General features: G+C 40.7%; 1 protein-coding gene across 3 annotated transcripts in view; it reads left to right on the top strand.

Moving 5' to 3' along the window:
• Positions 1–1,226: 1,226 nt before the first annotated feature.
• The window catches only part of LOC126259219 (uncharacterized), a 1,236,031-nt gene continuing 1,223,968 nt past the window's right edge, over positions 1,227–13,289 (top strand). For all 3 annotated transcript variants that reach the window (XM_049955827.1, XM_049955824.1, XM_049955826.1), the window contains exon 1: positions 1,227–1,436. The gene's annotated coding sequence lies outside the window, so the exon portion shown is untranslated. The remainder of the gene's footprint in view (positions 1,437–13,289) is intronic.

Genomic DNA, 13,289 nt, shown 5'->3' with positions numbered 1-13,289 from the left:
TTTAGAGAAGTTAGAGCTTTGTAAAATCGTCACGTTTCAATACTGCTTCACATTAAAAGCCACAAAACATTTGTCGCTGACTGTTCCAGTGATATGACGATTACAAACACGTTTCCACAAATAGTTACAACATTGATGTCTTGTGACTATTTCATTATAGGACGTAAACAGTTTATTTGTCCATAAAACATCTTACAATGAAATTGGATGAATCAGTACATAGCGAATAACATTAATAAATGCTACTTAGCGTATATAAAAATATAATGTCAATGAAACTGCAGGTTCATCCATTCTACAAGGAGGGCATCAAAAATTGTCAGTGATAGTTTAAAAAACACATTTAATGAAAAATATTTCGTACCCCCGACAGTTCGAAATTAAATGGCTCTCTTCCTCGTAAGAATGACGCGAGAATGGATGATGCAATGGTTTCGAAGTACAAGTTTTCTTTCTAATTTGCTTCATTAAATTTACCTGGCATCAGCATGAACAACATTAAGCAGTAGAGTGATATCTATTATTGATAGAATTCAAAGATTTACTGTCTACGATTTGCTTGTCTGTTAGTGTTTACCTTAATTAGTTCGACGTCCCTAAAGGATTTTCTTCTTGATGGAAACTACAGAGCTCAATGAATGAATGCATGAATGGCATGAATGATAAGGGAGGAACATTGCTAAATTGTCGTATTTGCGCTGTGATCCGTATGTACTTCGTTAGCAGCTTTTGGAACAGCAAACCAACAACTTTGTTCTGCAGTATGAAGAGAGCACATATGCTGCCTTACGCTAATAGGGGGCGATAATTTTTTAAAAACGAAAATCACACATTTTTTAAGTCCAGCGAATAGTGCAGGTACGTGATCAAGTGCACTAATCAATGATATAAATAATAATAGTTAACGCCATAATGTACATTTGCTCGGTAAACTATCGGAATGCCATTATCAATTTTATTTTATTTTTCGCCAAATGACTCCAGTATGTGTTAAACTTCTGAACTACATGCACCTAATAATTGACAGGAAACAACAGTAAAATGAGCTCGAGACGCTTGAGGAAGCAACTGTCTTAATTAACGGAGAGCTGGTAATGTTACTCACCTTCCGTAACATCCCAAGTGTGGCGCGCTTACCGACGGAGGAAATGCAGCGGGCTTCGGGCGAACTGTCCGCGTAGTTGAGCGCGCTGCTGCCAGATGTCGGTAAGCTCCTACCACGAAAATGGCGGAGATCTATATTTAGTGGACTGAATGAAGACTGAGAAAATGCAGTTTGAAATGCAAGTGTTGTTTGTGTATGTGATGCTGATAAACCTTTGAAGACTTGTGACGTGTAATTTGCACACGTCACGGCCTCATGTGCCTCAACAGAAGACTGCAATACAAGACTGAAGGCGAAAACCCACTCGAGTACAACTCTCAAGACTGAGAAGGTGAGACTGTTTTCATGACAGCAAGAGGCGTGGCGGCTTCCGAATCGTTTTGACTTCTTCTGATCTTAATAAATAAACTTATTTACATAAATGCGGTATAGTTTAAGTCCGGTGAAAGTTATGTTTAGAGCAGAACTTGTGGTTTTAGTTATTAAAAGCTTGGCCAATGACCTTATTTCAACCGTGACGGTTTGTTTGTGTTACGCATACGCTGTGATCTACTTCGTTGCTTCAACGCGTATTATTTATTTTGGCAAGGTGGTCTTTTCGTTCCTCATATTGTTTGTCAGTAATGAAAGCTGTGTGATTGTTTTTGATGATATACGCGGATGTAGTAGCACGTGATGTAAACATACCTGTCGTATTTACTTCTTATTGCGTTTCTCACGAGTTGTGTATCTAGAAAACTGACAGTTTGTTTTGTTAATATAAGACATAAAACGTTCCTGAAAGCGTTACAAATATTACAATTTCTAGTATTTGCCTTATCTAAAAAAATTTCACGTAAAACAACCGTATGTCGGTTTTGAAAATTGTTACGATACGACAGAGAAATCACAATAACAACACAAAATGTATGTGTGTATTATTTACTTTAACAAACGCATGTCCATTTCAAATAAATGTTATCAATTAAAATTTTATCTGATTAAGATGTTTATTACTGTAGTATAGGAGTTTGTTTTTATTCGATAATGTAGGCCTACACAGTACGCAATCACATGTTCTCTTGTTACGTTTGTTTATGTGCTTCCAAATTTCAGTTTCAGTGTATTATGTAAATATATGTAGTTGGGAAGTGTCAAATTTGCCGATTTGCACAGTGGGGCAACGTTAATTAATTTGTGTTTCGGTTATAGTCAAATTTCTGCCTCGAGCCTGCGTTTGACACTAACATAACCCAAATGAAGTGATATTCGGCAGTTAACAAAACTTCGGCTTGGGTTGGTCAACCAGTCTGATTGTGTCAGGAATGCATAATTATTTTATGCTTACTCTGTAGAAGGTGGTAGTGGTACTAAGTTGAAATAAATAAGTTCACCTATAACTGCAGTATCGTCGGCGTTTTTTCACGGCACACGAGGCTCGGGAATCTTATAGTCGTGACCTACTTTAAGAGTCCCGCGTTAATGCGCTGAAACACTTAAGCAAGTTCCTGTGGAGGGTGTTGATATAGCAAGGCAGCACACCATTCCAAAATTGCGGTCTTTATTTCAAGTTCTTTTCATCTGACGACCGGGAACAGAGCAAGAATCAATTTTACCGTTTCCCAATGTTTTGGAATATTTGAAAGCGTGTTTGTCTCCTTCAAAACGGCGCTCGGCCAAACAGAATAAAAGGTCTGTCAGTACAAGATTCAAAGCGAGGAAGATTGTCGGCTGTGATGTTATTGTTGGACGTATCATTGTACGAATTATTTGTATATTGATGGAAGTAGTAATGACATGGATTAGCCTGTAGTAATTTTATTATTTCAGCCTACTTGATATTTTTACTAGTGAGGTGGTTACGGCACTGGATTCATAAGGAACCCCTATACTGGCCATCGGGACTGTGGTTTGGCGGTTCTTTACTTAGAATTGTCTGGGCTAAAGCACTGATGGTTCCTTTGGAGCAGCCATAGCGAGTTACTTGTCCTGTCCTTGACAGTATAAGATCTCTCTATAAAGTCCTCGGGAATTAAAACTCTTGTGCTTTCTGCCTTCAGTGTTTTTGAATCCTATAGTTACTACATCAAAAAAGCAAAGCTACTCTGTTGTGGTGTAAATAGTTATAAAATGTTAAGTCAATAACATTAACTTTTAATTTGAGCCTTGTACTAATAATGTGATTGCCCGAGTCAAAGATATTCGTGAAGATTTGCAACTGAACATACAAAGGGATCGAAACAGAGCATCGATATTTTGAAATATTCCTCATTGTTTCGATTTTATTGCTGACGCATGTAACGGCAGATTTTCACTTTGAAACTGTTTCGCGTTTCGGGATACAACGTTGCTTCGCTGCCCGAATATAACAATGTAAGGCAAATATGATTGTTTTAATTATTAGTATGCTGTAGAATAGATCACATGAAATCAACTGTCTAAATTCTACGCGATTAATTAACCACAAATCGCTTGTATACTTCACAGTTGGTGAAGGCGTAGTTTTCATTTCCATCAGCCAGATAGGCAGTTGCAGTTATTATATCACCCTTCGTTATCATTGTTGATGCTTTTGAGAAGGTTTCTCTCAATCCCTCAGTACGGCAATCTTTGTGTACAGTAAATCTGCACGAAACTGGAGAAGAATGTGGTTTTTTAAAATAAATATTAGACAGCAAATTAACTTTAGATATTGATAGTAAATGCGTTTCCCTGACATCAGCAATCCGATTGCAATCCTATCTTTGTCCAGTGAACAGTAATCTTATTTCGTTTACTTATTGACTACATACGTACTGTTTAAAAAAATATTAGGTAAAAACAAAAGCAGCCTTTGTTGAAATAAAATGTCGATGTTGTATCCATTACTTTGCAGTTAGAAAAGTGTATCTATTTCTACCCAGTATTTTTCCCCGAAAAATGACCTCTATGTCAATGCATGTTTAGATCAACAGAGATTTTGTTTTAGTGAAATTTTTATTTGGAAATACGTTCAGAAATCACATTCGATGACATGTCTTGTCATATTTCATATGTTGTCCTTCCTGTTACGTGTCATCGTCGGAAAAACACACTTGTGGTCTTATAGACCTGTAATATAACTGACCTATAGGACCAGAAACATGTTTTTGCGACAATGGCATGTCACACACGGGTCAGATATATTTAAACATTTCAAGGTGGACTTGAGAATGGCCTTAAAGTGAAATCATTTTTGTGTAAAATAAATGAATAATGAACAGTCAAATAGCGGAAATTTCTTTCATCAGATTTTTTCCTTGCGTCATGTGATATTAATAAAAAATACAATAATAATGGTAATAATAATACGATGAGTAGCTGTTTCTGTTTTCTAGGTTAATATTTCATTCTTTGCAAAAGAATTCTCTCCTAGCAAGCGAATAAAGGATTCAGTATAACCTGATTTTATTTTTGTATGATTCGATAAGGTGATAGCTGAATTTACTCTTCGTGAAACCAGATAGATTGATCGTGTTTTCTGTGGCCTACAATTTTTGTCAATACGAGGCGTACACAAGTTTATCACATGTAGTTGCGAAGTTTTCTGGCTTCTTTCTTTCATTGCCGTGTAGAGCAATTGCAAGTTTTACCGTGCTGCATCTAGGTACTTTACAGTGCACAAGAGGAAGAAAGACCTAAAAGCCGAGCGTAAAGCATATTGGCGACAATTATTAAGTACTCTGTATGCAATTAGCCTGCGCTGTTCACTCTATTATATACCCCACTGAATTTAAGAAACATTTGAGGCATTTGTTTTTGTCATTATCATAATTTCTCTCCGTAAAAGACTCAGTTGTAAAATCTATTTACGCTTTCCTTTTCCGTCAGTCACGTCATATTATTTTCTTCTTACTGCCTTCATTATTTGTGTTTTACTATTTCCTTGTGTTCCTCGTTCCCTGCCCCTCCCATATGCTTTATTGCCGGAATCGACAATCTGAATGTACCTGCCTGTAAATTCTCTCTCGTATTCCATCCTTCACAAAGAAATAAAAATTTTGCTGTTTTTCTGTTGTTGCTATTATTGTTTTTTCATTGTTTCTGCTATTCCTATACTTAATGTATGGCTCGATGGGACGTGTCACCTCAGGCAGGTTAGCGCGTGTGCAAAACGTCATTTTACACCTTGAATCGGAGACTGAGGTAACTGTTTAGGCCCCCAAAAAAGCGCTGCGGCGTCCGATCCAACCCTCGCCTGGGACATACAGTGAAGAGCCAAAGAAACTGGCACACCTGCCTAATATCGTGTAGGGCCCCAGCGATCACGCAGAAGTGCCGCAACACGACGTGGCATGGACTCCACTAATGTCTGAGGTAGTGTGTAAAATAAAAAAACTGATACCGTGAATCCTGCAGGGATGTCCATAAATCCGTAAGAGAACGAGGGGGATGGAAATCTCTTCTGAACAACACGTTGCAAGGTATCCCAGATGTGTTCAGTAATGTTCATGTTTGGGGAGTTTCATGAAAAGCGAAAGTGTTTAAATTCAGAAGAGTGTTCCTGGAGTCACCCTGTAGCATCTCTGGACGTGTGGGGTGTCGCATTGTCCTTCTGGAATTGCCCAAGTCCATCCAAATGCACAGTGGACATGAACGGATGCAGTTGATCAGGCAGGATGCTTACGTACATGTCACCTGTCAGAGTCGTATCTAGACGTATAAGGGGACCCATTTCATGCAAACTGCACACGCCCAATACAATTACAGAACTTCAACCATCTTCAATAGTCCTCTGCTGACATGCAGGGTCCATGGATTCATGAGATTGTCTCCATACTGGTACACTTCCAACCACTCGATACAATTTGAAACGAGACTCATCCGACCAGGCAATATCTTTCCAGTCATGAACAGTCCAATGTCGATGCTGACGGGCCCAGGCGTTTCGTCGTGCAGTCACAACGGCTCCGACAGCCCATATCGATGGTGTTTAGTTGAGTGGTTCGCACGCCGACACTTGTTGATGGCTCGGCATTGAAATCTGCAGCAATTTGCGGAAGGGTACCACTTCTGTCACGTTGAACGAATCTCTTCAGTCGTCGTTGGTCCCGTTTTTGCAGGCTCTTTTTCCGGTCGTAGGGATGTCGGAGATTTGATGTTTTACCGGATTCCTGATATTTACGGTACACTCGTGAAATGGTCGTACGGGAAAATTGCCACTTCGTCGCTGCTTCGGAGATGCTATGTCCCATCGGTCGTGCGCTGACTATGCCCCACGTTCAGATCCACTCAAATCTTGATAACATGCCTTTCTAGCAGCAGTAACCGATCTAAAAACTGCGCCAGACACTTGTCTTATTTAGGCATTGCCGACCGCAGCGTCGTATCCTGCCTGTTTACAAATCTCCGTATTTGAATACGCATGGCTGTACCAATTTCTTCGGTGCTTCAGTGTATATGTTGTTAATGGTCATCACTTATTTTGCAGCCTAAGTAACAAAACTCGTCTACATTTTTGTGTCTCCTTTCCTAATCTATCAGCGTCGCCTTTACACTTGTTTAATTTTTCTTGATTTTCATCTTATTACCTCGTTTACGAGACACGATTCATTCCATTCCATTCAACTATTCTTGCAAGTTCTTCGCCGTTTCTGATAGAATTACATTGTCGTCGGCCAAATTTCCCTGTCCATTTTCATCTTGGTTTCTTTCGCTGTTTGGTGTACAGATTGAATAACATCGAGGTGCTGTTACACATTTGCATCTACATCTGTACTCTCAAACCACTGTGAAGTGCATGGCAGAGGGTGCGGCCCCACTGTACCATTTATTAGGGCTTTTTCACATTCCATTCACGTCTGTTCGAGATATCTATTATGTTTGAGCTCAGAATATATTGTAAGACTCTACAACAAATCGATGTCAAGCATACTGGACGGTAGTTTTGTGCATCACTTCTACTTGTTTCCTTGTAGACAGGTGTGTCTTGCGCTTTCTTCCAGCAACTTGGCACGGTGTTTTGCTCGAGGGATCTACGAGAGATTGCAGTTAACAGAAGGGTTAACTCGGTCATAAATTGGGTATAGAATGTCAACGGATTTCATCGAGCCCTGGAGTTTTGTTCAATTTTAACGATTTCAGTTGTTTCCCAACGTCACTGACACTGATATGTGTTTCACTCATCTTTTCAGTACTACTGGGTTTTTTGTTTATAACGGAACATTTTAAAATGGAGTTAAGCAATGCTGCTTTTGCTTTACTACTCTCAATTTCAGTTCCTTCCTTGGCCATGAGTGAATGCTAACTTTAGTGCCACCAAAAGCCTTGACTCGACCAGAATTTCTTGGGATTTTGTGAAAGATCTTTCGATAGTCATTGAAGGCTTCACGCATTGCTCTCTTCACTACCATACGCATTTGATTCAGCTTTTCTCTGTCTATTGCCCTACGCTTTTTGTTATACCCATTATACAGCAGTCTGTGTTTCTTCAAAAGTTTCTTCACAGTGACTCCTAGCCATGGAAGATCTTTTCCACCTCACTGTTCTACTGGGTAAATATCTATCCAGTGCATGGTCAACTGTTCTTTTTAAACTTGAGCCATAGATCTTCTATATGCTCCTATCCTGAGCTAAAAGTTCCAAGCTCCTCATTGAGATATGACACACTGTGGTACATATTTAAGCCCTAATAAAATGTTACAGACCAGAACAAGATAAGCAACATGAACTACGCCCCTTTTAGCACCCCAAGCCAACGAGAAAATTAGTACTCCTTGTGTTAAACAGAAATAGCCACTGCTGCATAATAAGATCGCAGAAAGTAGTATGTTAACGTTACTGAGATACTTAATGCCGGTTAGTATATGAATTCCTTATGAAAGGACAGTGCCTAAAAAAAAAAATTATTGGCTAAGGCTACATCTACATCCATACTCCGCAAGCCACCTGACGGTGTGTAGCGGAGGGTACCCTGAGTACCTCTATCGGTTCTCCCTTCTGTTCCAGGCTCGTATTGTTCGTGGAAAGAAGGATTGTCTGTATGCTTCTGTGTGGGCTCTAATCTCTCTGATTTTATCCTCATGCTCTCTTCGTGAGATATACGTAGGAGGGAGCAATATACTGCTGGACTCTTCGGTGAAGGTATGTTCTCGAAACTTTAACAAAAGCCCGTACCGAGCTACTGAGCGTCTCTCCTGCAGAGTATTCCACTGGAGTTTATCTATCATCTCCGTAACGCTTTCGCGATTACTAAATGATCCTGTAACGAAGCGCGCTGCTCTCCGTTGGATCTTCTCTATCTCTTCTATCAACCCTATCTGGTACGGATCCCACACCGCTGCATAATAAGATCGCAGAAAGTAGTATGTTAACGTTACTGAGATACTTAATGCCGGTTAGTATATGAATTCCTTATGAAAGGACAGTGCCTAAAAAAAAAAAAAAAAAAATTATTGGCTAAGGCTACATCTACATCCATACTCCGCAAGCCACCTGACGGTGTGTGGCGGAGGGTACCCTGAGTACCTCTATCGGTTCTCCCTTCTGTTCCAGGCTCGTATTGTTCGTGGAAAGAAGGATTGTCTGTATGCTTCTGTGTGGGCTCTAATCTCTCTGATTTTATCCTCATGCTCTCTTCGTGAGATATACGTAGGAGGGAGCAATATACTGCTGGACTCTTCGGTGAAGGTATGTTCTCGAAACTTTAACAAAAGCCCGTACCGATCTACTGAGCGTCTCTCCTGCAGAGTATTCCACTGGAGTTTATCTATCATCTCCGTAACGCTTTCGCGATTACTAAATGATCCTGTAACGAAGCGCGCTGCTCTCCGTTGGATCTTCTCTATCTCTTCTATCAACCCTATCTGGTACGGATCCCACACCGCTGAGCAGTATTCAAGCAGTGGGCGAACAAGCGTACTGTAACCTACTTCCTTTGTTTTCGGATTGCATTTCCTTAGGATTCTTCCAATGAATCTCAGTCTGGCATCTGCTTTACCGACGATCAACTTTATATGATAATTCCATTTTAAATCACTCCTAATGCGTACTCCCAGATAATTTATGGAATTAACTGCTTCCAGTTGCTGACCTGCTATTTTGTAGCTAAATGATAAGGGATCTATCTTTCTATGTATTCGCAGCACATTACACTTGTCTACATTGAGATTCAATTGCCATTCCCTGCACCATGCGTCAATTCGCTGCAGATCCTCCTGCATTTCAGTACAATTTTCCATTGTTACAACCTCTCGATACACCACAGCATCATCTGCAAAAAGCCTCAGTGAACTTCCGATATCATCCACTTGGTCATTTATGTATATTGTGAACAGCAACGGTCCCATGACACTCTCCTGTGGCACACCTGAAATCACTCTTACTTCGGAAGACTTCTCTCCATTGAGAATGACATGCTGCGTTCTCTTATCTAGGAACTCTTCATTCCAATCACACAATTGGCCTGATAGTCCATATGATCTTACTTTGTTCATTAAACGACTGTGGGGAACTGTATCGAACGCCTTGCGGAAGTCCAGAAACGGCATCTACCTGTGAACCCGTGTCTATGGCCCTCTGAGTCTCGTGGACGAATAGCGCGAGCTGGGTTTCACACGACCGTCTTTTTCGAAACCCATGCTGATTCCTGCAGAGTAGATTTCTAGTCTCCAGAAAAGTCATTATACTCGAACACAATACGTGTTCCAAAATTCTACAACTGATCGACGTTAGAGATATAGGTCTATAGTTCTGCACATCTGTTCGACGTTCCTTCTTGAAAACGGGGATGACCTGTGCCCTTTTCCAATCTTTTGGAACGCTACGCTCTTCTAGAGACCTACGGTACATCGCTGCAAGAAGGGGGGCAAGTTCCTTCGCGTACTCTGTGTAAAATCGAACTGGTATCCCATCAGGTCCAGCGGCCTTTCGTCTTTTGAGCGATTTTAATTGTTTCTCTATCCCTCTGTCGTCTATTTCGATATCTACCATTTTGTCATCTGTGCGATTATCAAGAGAAGGAACTACAGTGCAGTCTTCCTCTGTGAAACAGCTTTGGAAAAATACATTTAGTATTTCGGCCTTTAGTCTGTCATCCTCTGTTTCAGTACCATTTTGGTCACAGAGTGTCTGGACATTTTGTTTTGATTCACCTACCGCTTTGACGTAAGACCAAAATTTCTTAGGATTTTCTGCCAAGTCAGTACATAGAACTTTACTTTCGAATTCATTGAACGCCTCTCGCATAGCCCTCCTCACACTACATTTCGCTTCGCGTAATTTTTGTTTGTCTGCAATGCTTTGGCTATGTTTATGTTTGCTGTGAAGTTCCCTTTGCTTCCGCAGCAGTTTTCTAACTCGGTTGTTGTACCAGGGTGGCTCTTTTCCATCTCTTACGATCTTGCTTGGCACATACTCATCTAACGCATATTGTACGATGGTTTTGAACTTTGTCCAGTCACTTTGGCTAAACAGAAAAATCTTCCTACTTTTTTTAATATTTCTATTTACGGTTGAAATCATCGATGCCGTAACCGCTTTATGATCGCTGATTCCCTGTTCTGCGTTAACTGTTTCCAATAGTTCGAGTCTGTTTGTCACCAGAAGGTCTAATATGTTATCGCCACGAGTCGGTTCTCTGATTAACTGCTCAAGATAGTTTTCAGATAAAGCACTTAAAAAAATTTCACTGGATTCTTTGTCCCTGCCACCCGTTATGAACGTTTGAGTCTCCCAGTCTATATCCGGCAAATTGAAATCTCCACCCAGAACTATAACATGGTGGGGAAATCTACTCGAAATATTTTCCAAATTATCCTTCAGGTGCTCAGCCACAACAGTTGCTGAGCCAGGGGGGCCTATAAAGACATCCAATTACCATGTCTGAGCCTGCTTTAACCGTGACCTTCACCCAAATCATTTCACATTTCGGATCTCCGTCAATTTCCTTCCAGAGAATAAAAAGTTCTGGTTCAAGTCCTTGTCTGACATAAATATTCATTTGTCAATACATGTTCATTTTATTTACTGCATTTATTTAAGCGAATCGTTAGGAGGGAAATGAAGGAACAAGAATGATTTTCATGCATTAAATGATGATCGATTTATTCTGTTGGAGCAAAATTTCAATGTATGGGGTATTTCGTTGAGTACTTGTCTTTCTGATACTTCTTTCTGTTTGTTTATATCTTATTCTTGATACATGAGAATTTACCTAAGAACTTCCCACCAAAACGCATTTGGCATCTTAATTTTAATGGTAGTGTTTTTATGACTGGCCGGCCAATGTGACCGAGCGGTTATAGGCGCTACAGTCTGGAATCGCGCGACTGCTACGGTCGCAGGTTCGAATCCTGCCTCGGGCATGGATGTGTGTGATGTCCTTAGGTTAGTTAGGTTTAAGTAGTTCTAAGTTCTAGGGGGCTGATGACCTCAGAAGTTAAGACCCGTAGTGCTCAGAGCCATTTGAACCATTTTTTTTATGACTGAATTTTTCTATTTTGCTCGTGTCTCGGTCATATCGTACTACCAGTCCTAAGGAGTTTAGGACAGGCGACAAAGATATTTCCTACTTCAGTTGTGTTGGTTTACCAAGTAATAAATCGGAACCTTAGTACAGCATAAGAAGTTTATATACGTGAAAATTGACATTTTTGGATTTGCATTTCTATAACTGTACCATTTTATGTTGATCAGATTTGACTATGTATACACCATCACATCAAATAATCACCTGCAGTAGTGATTGATCAGCCATTTACAAAAGTGTTCCTCGACGTACTAGACAAGGTTGTGTGTTCAACAGGTGTATTTTTTGATCTATGAAAAACCTACTAAAAAAGCTAGAATCATCAGGAACGAAACTGTTGATAACTGGTTCCAATCAAACCAGAAGAACAGAGTATGAAGGGTAGCGGTCAAATCAAATGGTTCTGAACAGTATTGGACTTAACATCTGAGGTCATCAGTCCCCTAGAACTTAGAACTACTTAAACCTAACTAACCTAAGGACATCACACACATCCATGCCCGAGGCAGGATTCGAACCTGCGTCCGTAGCGGTCGCGCGGTTCCAGACTGAAGCGCCTGGAACCGCTCGGTCAAAACGACCGGCTATGGGTAGAGGTATAGCAGCTTCAAATAAAGCAGTTCTTTTTGAAACATTTAACAGATCCCAAGTATAAGGAGCGGTCAAAAAGTTCACGTTTTAGTGCGTTGCTGTAGCGTATACACTATGTAGCACGATTCCGATACGGGTATATAAGCATCGACATGTACGCCACGGGTTAGTTGGCATTCGTGTCTTACCGACGGTCGTGCGGTAAATGCGGAAACGTGAACTATAATGACGTTAATACCAAATGCTTCCAAATAAGACCAACGTGACGCTGTTCTTTTCTTGACTGCCGAAGGACAAACATCGTTAGACGCTCATTGGCGAATGAAGAATGTGTATGGGGCAGCATGTCTGTCGAAAACCAGCGTTGTGGAATGGCGCCCCTAAGTTCCATGCTGGTCGCGATTCGACGTAAGAGGTCCGTCGATCTGGGAAGCCGGCCTGATCCTTTACGGATGACAACTCAAGTGGAAGACACTCGAGCACTCCCGTCATACAGACCTGATCTCTTCCCATACGATTTTCATGTCTTCGGTACCTTAAAAATTGCATTGAAGGGTCGACGATTCCTCTCGGTCGAGGATGTGTAGCAGGCAGTTAAGAACTACTACTCGCAGGAGAACACGATATTTTACCAAACGATTATCGTCGACCTTGTGCGTCAGTGGAAATATTGATTGCCTCAGTGCTCATGACGATTTTGCCTGATTGGCATACCGATTCTGGGCAGCATGTTAGGACCAGATAATGTTAGACGTGGAGAAAAAATTATTTTTGCTGATGACAGCAACATTGTAATTACAGATAAAACATCAGAACTCATAGTAAAGAAAGCAAATGAGACCCTAATTGGTGGGCTGTTTATAACTGATCACCATCATGACCATTACTCTGTCACACACTCAGAAGATCTGTGGAATCTAATACTAGGCGCGGAAGCAGCAGCAGCCCTACCTAGCATGTAAAGGGTGCACCGTACCAGGCCGCCGGCTTCAAGAGGGCCCCGAAGACTGAGCGCACCATCCACCGCTAAGCTAATTACGTGTTCTGTTGCTGTACGTGCGATAATGAATGAACATTCTACAAAATATGTTTTGGATAAATTCAAACATAAAATTAATACATTTTGAA

This window comes from Schistocerca nitens, chromosome 5, assembly GCF_023898315.1.
Source record: "Schistocerca nitens isolate TAMUIC-IGC-003100 chromosome 5, iqSchNite1.1, whole genome shotgun sequence".
In the NCBI taxonomy this organism is placed as follows: domain Eukaryota; kingdom Metazoa; phylum Arthropoda; class Insecta; order Orthoptera; family Acrididae; genus Schistocerca; species Schistocerca nitens.
This window is presented reverse-complemented; position numbering and strand designations above follow the sequence as displayed.